We start from the raw sequence: 14,828 nt of genomic DNA on the forward strand, positions 1-14,828 counted from the left end.
CCCAAGGCTGGGGGGGTGGGGGGCGAGGGACAGAAGTTCAGGGCAGAACTCAGTACTCTTGAGGGTGTGTGTGTGTGTGTGTGTGTCTGTGTGTGTGGTCCTCACACATCTCTGCTCTTAACTTATTTTTTAAAACTGACAACGACGCACCTCCCAGCGGATGGGCGCTGGAAAAGGCGAAATGTTGAAGGAAGATCCGCGCTTTATCTTCAGAAACTTGTTTTTCACCGCTTCCTGAAACCTGAATATTTCACTGCATCCAAGCTCGCCTCCTCGCGCTGAGCCCTATTAGCTGGGAAGGAGAAGGGTACTGTGAGGGTGTGTCCCACCAGTCCCGAGGGCTCCACTATCCCTGGGGACTCCACTACCCCGGATAACTCACCTAGCCTACATCCTAATCCTTTTCCCACCCCGACCCCTGTTCCTACCCCATGACTCCCCCACCCCAGGTCCCAGACAAACCAGCCCTCCCCACCTCTCCCTCCATCCGGGTCCCCAGGTTACCCTCTCCTCTCGCTCAGCTCTTTAAACCAACCTCCCCCTCCATTGTCCTCTCTCGGGCGGCACCTCTCCACTTCTGCCCCGCCCTCTCCGAGGTAGAGCCCACGTTCCGCAGACCTCCGCTCTTTTCCCACTCTCTGATTGGCTCCCGCTGACCAACGGCGCGGGACCGTGGGGAGGGGATCTGGAGCTCGCCCCGCCCCTTGCCGGTGGCCGGGGTGGGGCGGGGCCTCAGGATGACCCCGCCCTCACTCGGGCGGGGCCGCGCTGGCAGGCGCTCCGGCGCTGAGCGGCGGTACCTAGTCTCTGCTCGGCTCCGGCTCGACTGCAGCTCCTGTGGGGGTGGGCGGCGGGGATGACAGCGGCGGGGGTGGCAGCGGCTGCGGCGCGGGACTGAGCGAGCGGCTAGCGAGCCGGGGAAAGAGGAGGAAGTATAGCCGCGGCCCGGAGCTCTGGAGTCAGCTGCCGCGCCGAGGACCGCCCCATTTTGCAGAGCGAGCCGAATCCGAACCTAAGAAGACTTCCCCGCCGGGCTCCGCGCCTCCTCGCCGGCGCCCTGCCCTGCCCCGCCTGTCCCAGACCCGGGTTCCGCCGGGACGCTCCCTGCCCTGCGGTCCGGGGCGTGTGGCCGGGGCGCCCCGAGCCCCAGACCCTGATCCAGTGCACCGGCGAGGGACGCTCCTGGCCCACCATACGGCTCTAGGGTTAAGGGCTCATTCCCAGCCTTTCTATAGTGTGTGTTGGAGCCCCCAGCCCTCCGACCGCGGTTAAGGCGGGGTGCCCCCAGCCCCGTGACTGAGTGCAAAGCAGCCCGGACGCCACCAGACTCTGGTTGCCCGAAACCCGAACCTTCAGCTGCCTCCAATCCGGTGCTTCGGACCTGGGACCGTGCGAACATCCAGGAAACCCCGGCCCGGGTTCAGCGCCCCGTGAGGGGTCCAAGGCGGGCTGGATAGTCGGACTGAACCAGACTGGGCTGGTGCTTCGAGTCGAAGCTGCCACCTTCCTGCCGCCCCAGGCGAGAAGCTGAGCGCTTGCCCCCAAGAGAGCACGAGAGAGAGCCGAGAAGTGCAGGTGAGAGAGCCCCGGATGCCGGGCGGCCTCCGACCCCATCCCGGCAGCGCTGGGGCCACCTGCGGGTGTGCACTGGGTACTAGCTGCGGCTGGAACTGGCTAGGAGGGGGCGCGGGAAAGGGAGGAGGAAAAGGGAGAAAACGGGCACTTATTGAGCGCCCATTGTGTGCCGTTCCGCGCCCCACCCTTGCGCAAATGGCTCACTACTCCGTGTGATAGAAGGTGTTGTGTGCTGTTAGGAGCGCTTACAGATGGGGAAACTGAGGTTCAACGGGGTTGATTGACCCTGCTCTTTTTACTCTGGTGCTGAGACTGGGGAGGAGTGTTATGCTGGAGAGGGAAAGGAGCAGAGAATGGAGAGAGAAAGAAAGGAAGTGCAGAGCCGCATGGCAGGAGGTGGGGCGGGGGGGGGGGTCGAGGTGGGGGCCACTGGGGCATCGGAGAGCTGATCCTGAGGCTGGGACGTGGCTTCTCCTGGCCTCTTTCCCTCCCACTCCATTGTCATGTCACCTCCCAGGAAAGGTGACCCAGAGTTGAGGGCAGAAGTGGGAAGCTTCCCAGTTCCACAGCTTCCCTCTCTGACAGAGCAGCTGCCCCTGTACCCTGTGTGCCAGACTCCAGTGTCTCTAAGACGCTCCGGAGGTCCTGACACGCTGCTTATCTGATGGGAGAACACACTGTAGAGGTCCCTAGGTCACAGCCCATCAGAACTGCAGGAGATACGGCCCCTCAGCACTCACCCAGCTCACATCCTTCACATTAGTAAGGGGGACACTGAGGCCTGAGGACAGGGGGTGCCAATTGCTGAGGTCCTAAAGCAAGTGAGTAGTTGAGCCAGAAGTACACTTGAGAAAACCTTCCCAAACATCCTTCAAGGTGTCCCCTCCCCCTCCCAAGTTAGCATCTTCTGGGTGGCTGGCTGGGGTTTTCCCACCCCTGATGTGAGGTCTGGGTGACCCTGTATCAGGCTGTTGTGAGAATCTGTGTGCAAGGTGCTGGGGCCTGAGACAGACCAGCAGCCCCATAGCCTTTGGCCCCAACCTCAGGTCTGACCTCAGCCTCTCCTGGACAAGGGAACCTACAAGACACCTCTGGTCCAGGCGGGGAGCGGGTTGCACAGGGTCTCAGAGCTGGGGCTGCTAGGGCTGGGGGAACAGTCTGAGGGTCTGGATTCCCAGGCAGGGGCTTCTTCTGCTGCCCCCCTGGGGCTGTGCAGGGAGAGGCACGTTGTGAAAGAGTGCTTGGTATGGACCCTGTGGGCTCCTGTTCTGGGTGGGGAGGGGGAGGGGGAGGGGAAGTGGCCTAGGTAAGAACCCCGGTGGCCTTGGCCGGGACTGGTTAACCCCTGCTGTGCCCAGCTTCCTGGAGTCGGGGGGAATCCACCTTGGAAAGCCCCTGGGAGGTGGGGGAGGGTGGAGAGATCGGCTGGAGGCTGGAAGCTCGGTCCCTGGGGGTGGAGTGTTTGGAGGAACTGGAAGGGAAAGTGACTGAGGGGCTTGGGATTCTCCAGCCTCACCCCCACCATCCGTGGGGATTCAGATTCTCATAATAATCCCTGCATCTAAACAAAGCTGCTCTTTGATGAGATAATTTCACACCTGTGATCTCATTTCACGGTGGGGTGGAAAGGAGCTGGAACTTGGAGTGAGGCAGAACGGGGCTGGGGAGCCACCTGGGACCTTTTGCATGCATCCAGGGCTCCAAGCCTCACCTGTAAAATGGGGTCAAGGCAGGCTGTTTGTTACCTGCTCAGATAATGGAGACATCACATCCGGCACACTGTCAATTGCTGAAGAATTTTTGCTGTTTGCCAAGACTGGGCTTGTTCCTAATGGCTGCCTTGTGCGGGAAGCTGGGGGGCAGAGAGGTGAGACCTCCTGCGCAGGGCCTTGGAGATTGCTTCAGGAACTGAGTGCTGACTGCGTCCCAGGTGCCCTGGAAGCTACCCAGATGGAAAAGGCGTTGTGGTGACTAGCTCCCAATGGGGAGGGCTAAGCGGCACGGGCAGACGGCAGTGAGTCAGACAGACCAGGCGGCGTGAATCTGCTCTGATTCCTCCCACTGGCCATGTGGTGTTGGGCAAGTCACTTCACTCCTTTGAGCCCCAGCTGCTTCTCTGTAAATTAGAATTCCTCCCTTACAAGGTTGTTGTGAGCTTTAAATGAGATATAAATATACAGCACGTGGCCAGATAATTTATTTCCTTCCCTGTAAGAAAAGGAAGCTTGGATTTTGACCAGGAAATCCAGAGAAATTCTCAGACTTGCCTTGGTTTGGAATGGAGGCTACTGTTGCAGATTCGCAGACATGGGTTTGCTCAGCTGTATGGGTCAGGCTACCCTGTGCTACCTCCCTGGGCCCACAGCCCTCAGAAATCTGCTTGGGGACCCTGGCAAGGGGCTCTGGGTTCCGACCCCTCATCCCAGGGCTGCTGGCTTTCTTTGGGATTGTGGGGAGCGGGTGTTCATTCCCTCTGGCCTCCCTAGGCACAAAGGTGCGGTGAATAATTTATGGCTCGCCTCGCTGCGAGGCGGGCTTAGGGAAATTGTTTGCTGTGTGCTCAGCTGAGCTTCTGAGCCCCGCCAGAGGAGGCAGGTGGTTCCCGTCAGTGCTAGACAAAGTCTCAGATACGGGGGAAAGGGGCGACAGGAAGAAAGTGACCTAATATCAACCCCAGCTCTCTTACTGGGGGGCAAGGTGGACCCGCAGGAAACAGTGGAAACCAAGCTATAGATGAACCAGGCTCAAGCTGTGGGCCTCCGATTCCAAATGGGTCAGGAGGGGTGGCCCGGAGAGGCTCTTGGGGACTGGAGTAACCCAGAAGGCTTTATCAAGGAGAAAGGGGTCTGGGCTAAGACTAGAGGCAACTTGCCTTAGAGAGTAGGGGTCCCGACATCAGTTCAAGGTTGAATTCTGGCTGTGCCACTCACTCACTGTGAGACTGTGAGCAAGACACCTGACCCAGCCAGGCCTCTGCTCGCTCCTCTGTAAAATGAGGGTAGTTACGGGTGACTGTGAGGTCATATATGTAAAGCAGATGGCACGAAAGGTACTTAATGAAAGGGTGTTTCACTGTGAACGAGAACCGTGAGGTGGGCTAATGGTGGAGAAGGTGGGATGGTGTAATAAGCAGGGAGGTGGGGAGAACTCTGGGACGATGATGGTGGATCTGTGGGGTCAGAGAGGGGTGTGGAGAAGAGGGGTGGGTGAGTGACCAGACGGTGGAGGGCCTTGAATGCCAGACAGAATTCATATTGCAGAAAGCACCACGGGGCCCCCATTGAGAACCCTCTGTGACTCCTTCTTAGCAGTAAGATGGAGACCAGGCCTCTTTGTTGTGCATTCAAGGCCTTGCCCACTGCAGCCACTGCGTGGACCCCTGGGCATTGCTCACCACTGTCTCCTAAACACATCATGTGTGGTCCCTTTGTTTATGGGGCTTCTCCGCTCTGCTCACTTCCACATCAGTCAGGGCCTAATTCAGGTCATAAATCCCCCCAGAAACATTCCTGGATTACCCAACCCTCTGGTCACACCCTCTCTGAACCTTTAACTTCACAGTACTAGTAATAAACAATACCTACCATTGCATCACATGTTACAGTTTGTAAAATGCATCTACATACTCATTTAATAATATTGTGATGATGATACGAGCAATTGTTAATGCTCTTGAGAACTTATTCTGAGCCAGACACCGTGTTAAGTGTTTTACAGATCCTCTCATTCACAACTCTGGGTGGTAGCTGCTGCTACACCCTGGAAGACAGGGCTCAGAAAGGTACATTGTCTTGCCCAACGTCACACAGCTAGACAGTGGGGAGTGTCTAGAGCATACTACACAGGTAAAAAGAGCGTACTACGCAGGTAAAAAGAGCGTACTACACAGGTAAAAAGCCTGGAAATGAGCCTTCTTCTCAGGGCTAGGGAAGGACAGTGCTGGGTTGAGCAGAGGGCCTTGGGCTCTGCACTGGCTGACTGTGTGACTTGGGGTGAATCAGACCCATGCTGTGGTCCTGTTTCCCCGGGTCTGTGGTGAGGGGGATGGTGTCTGAGCTTCCAGAGGTCCAGCCTTCTGCAGTGTCCTTCGTGACCCTGGAAGGTAGGAGAGGAGACCACAGCCTCAGGGCCAGAGGATGTGGTGTGATGGGTGGCTGTGATTTTTGGCCCGGCCACTGTCTGGGCCAGCAGGCTCTGAAGTTAGCTGCTGCCTCCCCCGAAGGAGGGTGGCGGCCAGGGCTGCTGGCAGCATGGTCATTAGCTGGGCAGAGAAGACCCTGTGATTGGGAGCCGCCTGGGCCAGGCCAGGTTGGCAGGGCTGGAGGCAGGCCGGCCCTGGCCACGGTGGGGTCATTGGCAGGACAGCTGGCTGGACAGCTGCTTCTCCTCCCTTTGCAGCCTCCAGGGCAGTACCCGCGGGGCACCAGAGCTTTGTAGGCCAAGGCTTGCCCTTCTTCCTGTGGCGGTCATGGGAGTGCAGCAGTGAGGAATCTAGCCAGGCCTGAAGATGCCCTCCTTCCAGAAGCTTCCAGGACTCCTCCGCTACAGATCCACAGCCGTCACTCGCCTACTGTGGTCTGTGGGTTGGACTTGTGTAGATCTGCTTCCTTTGCCAGCCAGTCAGAAATAGATTCTCTGCCACCCCAGTTCTCCCCTTCGCCCCTCAGAGTGCCTAGCAGGGTGCCTGGCGCAAAGTGGCTGCCCCCACCCCTATCCAGGAGAGGCAATGCGATCTGCCCCTTGGGCAAGTCGCTCAACCTTTGTACCTCTGCCGCCTTCTCTGTAAAGTGGCACTGGCAACCACAGTGTTGTGAGGGTTAAATGAGACAATGGGCGGCAGGTGCCAGGCCTGACACAGAGGTGGGTACTCTGTCAGCGTGAGTCCCCTTGCCCATCCCTTCAGTAGCTTCGTGATCAAGTGACTCAGTAAGAAGCTGATGGAAGAGCCCATCCAGTGAGGCTGGGAGGGAGGATGTGCCAGGCAGCAAGGAGGGCTTCCCAGAGGAGGACACTTTGCCGCCTGGGGAGGACTCTGTCAGACGGGATTGGGAGAGCTGCCATTCCCACCGCCTTCCCAGTGAGCAGGCCCCAAGCTAAGTTCAAGGCAGGGAGCAGGACTGGGATGTCCAGGGACCTGGTTCTTCTCAGGCCTTAGCGGCAGGAATGACGCAGTTGGGAGGAGCCATCTGGGGTCCAGGTAGCAGATGCTGCAATGTGCTTGAAGATTCCTTCAAGGGAAGCAGTGTTCATTTGGTCTCCCTCTCCCCCTGCATACACACATGATTACGTATTACAAAACGTAACATGATGGGAGGTTTTGGTCTGTGGGGGAAATAGACATTCAACAAGTAAACACAGATACAAAACTTCCAAATTGTGAAGAGCGAGCTCCCAAGGCGGGGGCCGGTCCCATCGACATCTGTAGATGGTGGTAGAGGGCAATGCTCAGATCACAGCCCGAGTGCACACTTACTAGCCGTGTGACTTGGGCAAGTGATTTAACCTCTCTGGGCCTCAGTTTCCCCATCTGTAAAATGGGGACAGTTTTAGTTGTGGTGAGGATTAAATGCATTATACATGTAAAACACTCAGAAAAATACCCAGTGCATAATAAGCACTCAATGCATATTAGCTGTTGTTGCCTGTATCTCCTAGCAGAGTCTGAAAGAACAGGTGCTCAGGAAGTGCATATGGAATGAATCCCAGGCACAGGGCAGCTGCTCTGTGTAATGAATGAATGAACGACCTCATCAGGAGGGGAGAACGCAGAAGCAGTGACGACACTGAATGTGACAGAATGTGGCAGAGAAGGCCAGGGGCTGGGTTTGTCCAGTGCTGGGCAGGGAGGGAGTCAGGAAAGGCTTCCTGGAGGTGGTGCTCCTGGCGCTAAGTTGGAAAGTATCATTTAACACGCATGTGCGCACACGCACCCGGGCACCACTGTGAGGTCAGCACGAGGCATGAGGTCAGAGAGGAGTGGTTCCTGTCCAGGGTGGCCGGCTAGGAGGAGCGTCTGGGCAGACCCCACGTCTGCTGGACTCCACAGGCCTCCCTCTTCCCACCACCCCACGCTGTCTTGCCATCTGTGGTATTCTGCTGGAGGGCACAAGGAAGGCAGGTGGGAGGAAGTGTGGGCCGAGGTCTGAGAGTCCCAGCTCTTCCCAGGCCTGGAACCAAATCTCCTACAGAAAAGAATAAACAGGCCTCACTCGGAGTTCTTTTATCTTCTTGCTCCCAAACACGCCCACCGGCGGAGGTGGTCTTCCAGCATTAATCCTACAGCTGTTTAGCTTTTGAATGAGTGAACTCTACTAAAGAGGGAAAAAAAGGCCATGAAGAATTCGCCTCACCCTCCCACCCAGGAGGCTCAAAGGGAAAGTTTTCTTCCACTGACAAGGGAGCCAGGACCCCCCAAGTATCTTAAAGGAGTTCACCTCTGAAGTCAGGGTCCCCTCATGTTGCCTACACTCGGTGGTTGGTGGTGGGGCCCCGAGGACACGACCTCGGCCCTTACGTTTTGCCTGTTTTTTGCCCCTCTCGTAAATGGGTCAGAGTAACAAAGCCCTTCTTTCCTTCAAGAGGTGTGGGGTGGGAGAGGTTGTAGTGGGCATCTGGGCTCACGGCTCTCAAATTTGCTGCACGCGTTAGAATCATCTAGGGAACTTTTAAAAATTCGGGCAAGCCCGCGTGCCTAGAGCCTGTGCTCCACAACAAGAGAAGCCACCACAATGAGAAACCCGCGTGCAGCAAGGAAGACCCAATGCAGCCAAAAGTAAATAAATAAATTTATTAAAAGAAAAAATTGGGGCAAGACCCAGGCATCAATAGTTTTTAAAGCTTTGCAGGTGATGTCAAAGCACAGCCAAGATTCAGAGCCACCTGGCCACCTCCTACGGCATCCCCAGACTGTACTTGCACATCCCCAGGACAGGGAGCTCATTGCTTCCAGGCTGCTCCCTCCTCTGCGGTATTGCTCTCCCTGGAGAAACAGGGAAGTGGAAAGACTTTGCAATCCGATAAACCTGGGTTCCAACACCCCTCTGCTCTCTGCTTGGGTGTCTTCTCTGAGCCTCAGTGTCCTTGTCTGAAAACAGGAATAACAATAATCTCTCATAGAGACCAAATGAGGCCGTGCGCAGAAGGCACCGGTGGTGCAGTACCGGACACGTCGGCAGTGTGCAGTAGGAGGTCACGGACAGTGGCAGAGTCTGCTGGACTCAGACCCTGGACCCCCCTGCAGTGCTCTCTCTAGTGCCCCAACCACCTGAGGCTGGCGGGGGAAGGATCAACACCCAGTCTTGGGGCCCTTCCCATCCCCCTTCTCTCTAAGAGATAAGGCAGTAAGCATTTTGTCTTGCTTGGTTTTGTTTAAATGGCCAAAGAGTCAGGCTCCCCTTAACAATGAAGCCTTGTCTGGATCTGCTTGTTTGTCCAACTCGGACACCCAATTGCGCCACCCACTTGGGGCCCCCATCCCACCTGGGAGAACTGAAGAACGCCAGAGGGTTTTTTTCATCTTGGGGGAGGGTACTGGGGAGACACTGGAGGCCTCTGTGTGGCCCTCACCAATAATTGACCCCGTTTAAGTCAGCTGTCTCTGTTGAAAGCCAATCCAATAAAATTATTTCAAGGTAGCTACCAGGATGGGTTTTGGAGGCAGAGAAAGTTGAATTTGAGTCCTGGCTTTGTCACTTGCTGGAAATATGACCCTGGGAGAGTCATTTCAGCTTTCTGAGCGCCCGTTTCCTCTTCTGTAAAATGCACAAATAGGGCATACCTCCTTGGCCTCCTTGGGGGGGTTTTAAGAAGAGAATGAAGTACTTGGTGTGTAGTGCACAGTGCCTACCGTACAGTGAGCGCTCACGCTGGCCGTGGCTGTCCTCACCGAACTCTGCCTCCTGCCCCTCCCTTCATGGCCTGCTGGGCCAGGCCGGGCTGAGACAGTGGAGGCCTGCAGGCTTAGTGTGGGGCACCCCTGCAAACCGCGATTGTGTAATCATTTGTTCCATGCACATTCAGAGGAGGCTCTGAGGGCGAGAAGAAGACTGCAGAAAGGGGCCACTGGCGATAGTACCTGGTCTCCTCTGCTCTGGCCCCGCCAGAGAGGGTATATCAGCCCCGGGTGAGCTGCTCCGACAGTGGGGTGGAGCAAACCAACAAAGGGAGTGCAGCACCTGGGGGCAGTTACCTCCCAGAGCTGCAGTTGCCCTGGAGGAAGGTGTCAGCTGTATGGACAGAGGCTGTGGCCAAGGGACCCTGTTAACCCAGGAGACCTGGCAGGGGAATAAAACCTCCACTCTCTTTCCTCCTTCCTGCAGTCTCCCACTGGGGCTTCCCTCTGGGTGAACCTTCTGGAAGCCAACGACACATTAACTCAGGGCAGTCCGTTGAGATCAGCCTCTGGGGCCCCACGTAGAGGGGACTGGGCCCAGAGAGGCAAACGGAAGGCATTCCTCACTCTGTCAGTCAAAAGCCATGAGGTCCACTGGACTCACCCTCCTTGGGATGCAGTTTAAAGCTCATCTGTTGGTACTTGAGCTTATCCCTTGCAAAGGGGGTCTCAGCCCCCACCCCAGAGATGAACCAAAGCATCCCAACTGTCACATCCTCTCGGGGAGAGGAGTTCTGGGGGCACCCATCTTTCCAGAGGTGCCTTAGCACCCCTTTGAGATTGGTGCCCTGGCCCCTGGCCACCACGCCCACCACTTGGCCCAGCTCTGCCGCCACTGGTCCTCAGAGGACCTGGCTGTGAGTTTTTTCCAGCCTGTGTCTCTGTCCCTCTTTGTCTGGAAGCATGGAGTAGCAGTTAGAACGCAGGCTCTGAAACCAGACATTTTTCCTGAAATCCTGATTCTGCCATAATATGGCTGGGGAACTCAGCGATGTGGCCCTTAATCTCTCTGTGCCTGGGTTTCCTCATCTTTGGAATGGGAATAACAGAGAGTACCTCACAGGGTTGTTGTGAGGACTGATGAATGAATGAGCGGAAAGTGCTTAGGATGGTGCCTGGCGAGCAGGAAGTGCCTGGTAAATGACAGCTTTTACCATGATCACAAATCATACAGGGGGAGCCCAGAACCCACGGTGTGGCCAGACCTTTAATGCGAGGATGGGGACCGTCACCGCCTTCAGTCTAGACTCTGCCCCAGTGATGAGGCTGTGACAGTTCCCCACAGCCTGGCCCCATTATGGACACTCACCTGTCAGCTATCCACCCCTCCCCCCAGTCCTCTCCCGCAAACCATGTCCTGTGAGAAGTGGCTTCTCATTCTGTCAAGCCTCAGTGTCCCCATCTGTGAAAGAAAGCAGCTGGACAAGATGTCCCCAAGTTCTGCTGCCCAGTCTGTGCCGGGAGCTGGGAGGAAGAGGACACTGGTGTCGCTGCTCCGGAGGAGCCCTGAGGCCAGAGGGGCAGGGAGTGGTTGGGGCACAGGCCAGGTCTCTTCCTCACCGGGCAGGCCAGGCAGCTCCGAGCAGGAGACAAATGAAAAGAGAGGAGGTCAGATGAGAATGAGAGAAATCAGGGGGGGCTTCATGGAGAAGGGGGCATTTGAAATGAGTCTTGAAGGTAGGCTAGGAACTCTGCTGGCTCAGATTGGATGGGAAAGGCATCCTAGGATGGGGGAAGGGTGAGTATAAAGCATGGAGGTGTGGCCCTAGGGGCCGTGGCAAGCGAGCAGCAGCTGCACTCAAAGGCAGAGTGATGTGCTGGCGAAACACTTGGATTCTGGAATCAGGCAGTTGTGGGTTTGAATCATGGCTCGGTTTCTGATTGAATTATTTCTTATTCTTTGACTGTGGGCAAGTGGCTTGGCTGCTCTGACCCTCCGTTTCCCCAGCAGTAGAACAGGACCAAGCCCTCCAGGGCTGGGACAGTGACTCACAAAGTGCTGAGCGTGGCTGGAGGAGCCAGGCCTCCCCTCCACCCTGTTGCTGCAGAGCAGGCAGGGACCCCAGGGGCCCTCGTTGGTCCATGCCTCCTCCCCCAAATCAGGTGCAGGTAGCTTCCAGGGTGGCCTTGCTGGAGACAGCCTTACCTCCGGAGTGGGGCAAAGGCTGTGTACGGGGAGGTTGGTGTCAGGTGAGCTCAGGTGCACAATCAGACAGAAGATGTCAGGCCACATCGCATGGAAAGCATCGGCGAGGCCCCTGGGGCGTGGCGTCTTGGGGGCAGCAGGGCAGGCCTGGGACGCAGAGCCCTTTCCTTATAGCTGGCCACCACTGAGCACTCCCTCTTCTCCCTGGCGGGAATGCTCGTGGCATCTCTGACAGCTCAGCCCTGGGTGTCTGAGGAGGAGCGCTGAGATGCCCGTGGTGGGTGTGGTAGTGCCTTGATCTCAGAGGCCTTCCTGAGAAGGGAGGAGTGTGGGCTTCCGAGTCAGTCCTGGCTTTAAAGCCCAGCTCTACCTCTTTAGAGCAGAGCTTTGAAGACACTGCACGAGTCACTTAAACTTTCTGAGCCTCAGTTGCCCACCTAGAAAATAAGGACAGCCACACTTACCTTCCAGGTGTTTTGAAGCTAAAAGGACATGATGGATGAGATAGCATCTTGTATTCTACAAGCGACTCCATAACCACCTTCATCCTGCTCCCTTTCTCTGTGCACCGTTCATTTCTAATGCTGCCTAAGGAAGTTCTTTCTTGTGTCTAATTTAAATCCACTATGCTGCAATTGGAACCTCCTTCCTCTTGCTGAGGACTCTGCAGAAGCAGACTGAGCCCTTTCTCTATACAAATGTGCCCCATCAGTACCTGCAGTGAGCGAGGCAGGCAACAACAGAGCAACTGGGTGTTGGTTTTCACCTTGTGTCTTGGGGGCCCCCGCTGTCAATGGCCAAGGCCTCCTGACCAGCATGCCTTGGGGGTGGGTGCCTCATCTTGACTGTTTTCACTGTTCTTCCCCTCTGAGTCTTACCCATGCTCCAAAACTGGGACCCTGGGGCAGTGGAGAGAGCCCTGGGCTAGGCCTAGAAGGCCTGGGTCCCAGCACCCACTTGACTCCTGACTTGCTGTGTGGCCTGAAGCCAGTTAGCAACCTCTCTGGGCCACAGTAGGCCTGTGAGGATGTCTGTCCCCTGGGGCCCAGGTGTCTCCAGTAAAGATGAGTGCAGTTCATCTGAAGCCCCTTTTCCTCCCTCTCATGTACCTGGGCCCCAGCCACCCTGGGAAGCCAGCAGATTAGGGTCCTGCTGGTGCCGGAGGTGGTAGGAGCTGAGTCCACCCCTCGGGCCAGGGCTCCCAAGGGCAGGTGGCGAGTTTAACGTTAGATAGATGGGGGATTCCTGGTGGGTGAGATAGCGCCTGCCGCCTCAGCCAGGGATTTTGAGAGCCTGGATTTCCTGCGGCTCACCCAGTTAAACTCATCCAACCAAAGGTCAGTGATGTTTGTTGAGTCCCTCCTTGGAGTAGTCTTTCCCAGGTGAAGTCTCCTTTAATCCCCCACTCTGTGGGTGGGAAACCCAAGGCTCGGAGAGATTAGGCGACCAGCATGTCAGTAGGGCGAAGGAGCCTGGGGCTCTTGATTCTGCACAGCCCCCAGTGCCCCCGGGCCCAGCCATGCCCTCCGGGTCCTCAGCAGGGTGGAACACAAGGTGGTCAGGAGTGAGGCCGTTTCTGGTCTAGGAGGAGGCCCCATGGGCTGTGGGGGGTTAGCTGGGGCTCCTGGGACTGCCCTTTCCCTGGGAAGAAGTTGGCCAAGGAGGTGCAGGGCTCAGGAGCCCAGGCGTTCTGGGCTGTGGCCAGTTCTGAATGCCCCTGTGAACTATAGTGTGTGCTTTTGTGGAGGATCAAGACTGATTTCTTGTTGGTTCTGGACCCATGATAGTTTACCTTTTATAAAGCTCTTTGATATTCATGATGTCACCGAATCCTCCCGGCAATCTGTGAGAGGCGGTGTGGGACTTGTTTGGGAGGGCCGGAGAGGGTGAGCTTTGGAGTCAGACCAACCTGGGTTTAAATTCCAGCTCCCACCGCCTCTCTGCCTTCAGGCAGGTGAGTACCCAGCCGAGCCTCAGTGTGTTTATCTGTGAAAGGGACAATCGTACCCCCACGCCCCCCCCCCCCCCCCCCCCCCCCCCCGCCGCAACAAATACCGACAGCTGTCTCGCTGGTTGTGCACATTAGATAAGGTCTGTAAGCACTGGTCCAGTGCCTGGTGCAATATAGTTTTTGTGATTTTTTATCATCCACCCCACTTTCTGGATGGGAAGGTAGAAGCTCAGAGGAGGAAGGTGACTTGCCTGAGGTCACGTGGTGATTTAGCTTCATCCTCCAGACTTCCTGCCTGTGGCCTTTTTTCTCCAACACCTCCTTCTCTGTCCTCAAGTGACCCAACACCTCATGGATCTATCCAGGTCTTTAATGTGTGACACTGAAGAGGCCTTGTGTCCCATCCGCCCAGTGCCTAACAGCACTTGCCTGGCACACAGTAGGCACTTTAAAAATGTTTATCCTGTGCCTGAATATGTTGATGAGATGGTATAAAAATGTAAGAAGTATTTTTTCAGGCAGCTACGGCTTGTGTCCCTGAGGCTTCCTCTTGCTCCCTGTTCCCTTTAAAAACAACCCTTTAATAGTTTGGGTTGGAAATCTTTGTGAAAAGGAGTGATTGCTTCCTTTCCCTGCACGAGGCCCACGTGGTTAAAGTCCTGGGATGGGCCCTGTGAACACTGACTGAGCTGCTGGGAGAGCCGAGACCAGCTGGTCCCTGCACCCCGTGGCCCTGGGCTGCTCGCCTGTTCAGCAGCAGCTTCTGCCTTTGTAGGTTCCTGACTCTTCTCCCCCTGCACCTTCATTCTGCTGCCCACAGACCTGCCTCCAGCAGCCCGGCATCTCTTTTTCTTCCCCTCTTGCTCTTGTGTGTGTTTCCTAATTTGCTGCTTCTACCAGCTGGGGACTGAGAAATGGGACAATTGAGCTTATTAGAATTGGTTCATTGATTCATTCATTCATAACTATTCATCCAGCCATTGTTGACCCTGGGTCTTGCTAGGGATTCCATCCATCCATCCATCCATCCATCCATCCGTCCATCCTGATTGAGGACCTCTGCAGTGGCTTGTGATCAATCAAGACATGACCACACCCTCCTGGCAGCACATGCAGGGAAATCATGATGTACATAGCAAATGCCAGTACAGGACTTTACAGTTTATAATCTGCCTCTGCCTGCAGTACCACACTGCATTTTCACAACAGCCCTGAGAACGGCATTATCCCTGTTTTGCAGACAATGAAAGCAGAGCTCAGCAGGA

The 14,828-nt window shown here is 56.1% G+C and overlaps 1 protein-coding gene across 1 annotated transcript in view; it reads left to right on the plus strand.

Moving 5' to 3' along the window:
• Positions 1–827: 827 nt before the first annotated feature.
• GDPD5 (glycerophosphodiester phosphodiesterase domain containing 5) overlaps positions 828–14,828 on the plus strand; it is a 90,200-nt gene continuing 76,199 nt past the window's right edge. Inside the window, exon 1 of the mRNA XM_060018258.1 lies at positions 828–1,575. The gene's annotated coding sequence lies outside the window, so the exon portion shown is untranslated. The remainder of the gene's footprint in view (positions 1,576–14,828) is intronic.

Source organism: Delphinus delphis, chromosome 8 (assembly GCF_949987515.2).
Source record: "Delphinus delphis chromosome 8, mDelDel1.2, whole genome shotgun sequence".
NCBI classification, from domain to species: Eukaryota; Metazoa; Chordata; class Mammalia; order Artiodactyla; family Delphinidae; genus Delphinus; species Delphinus delphis.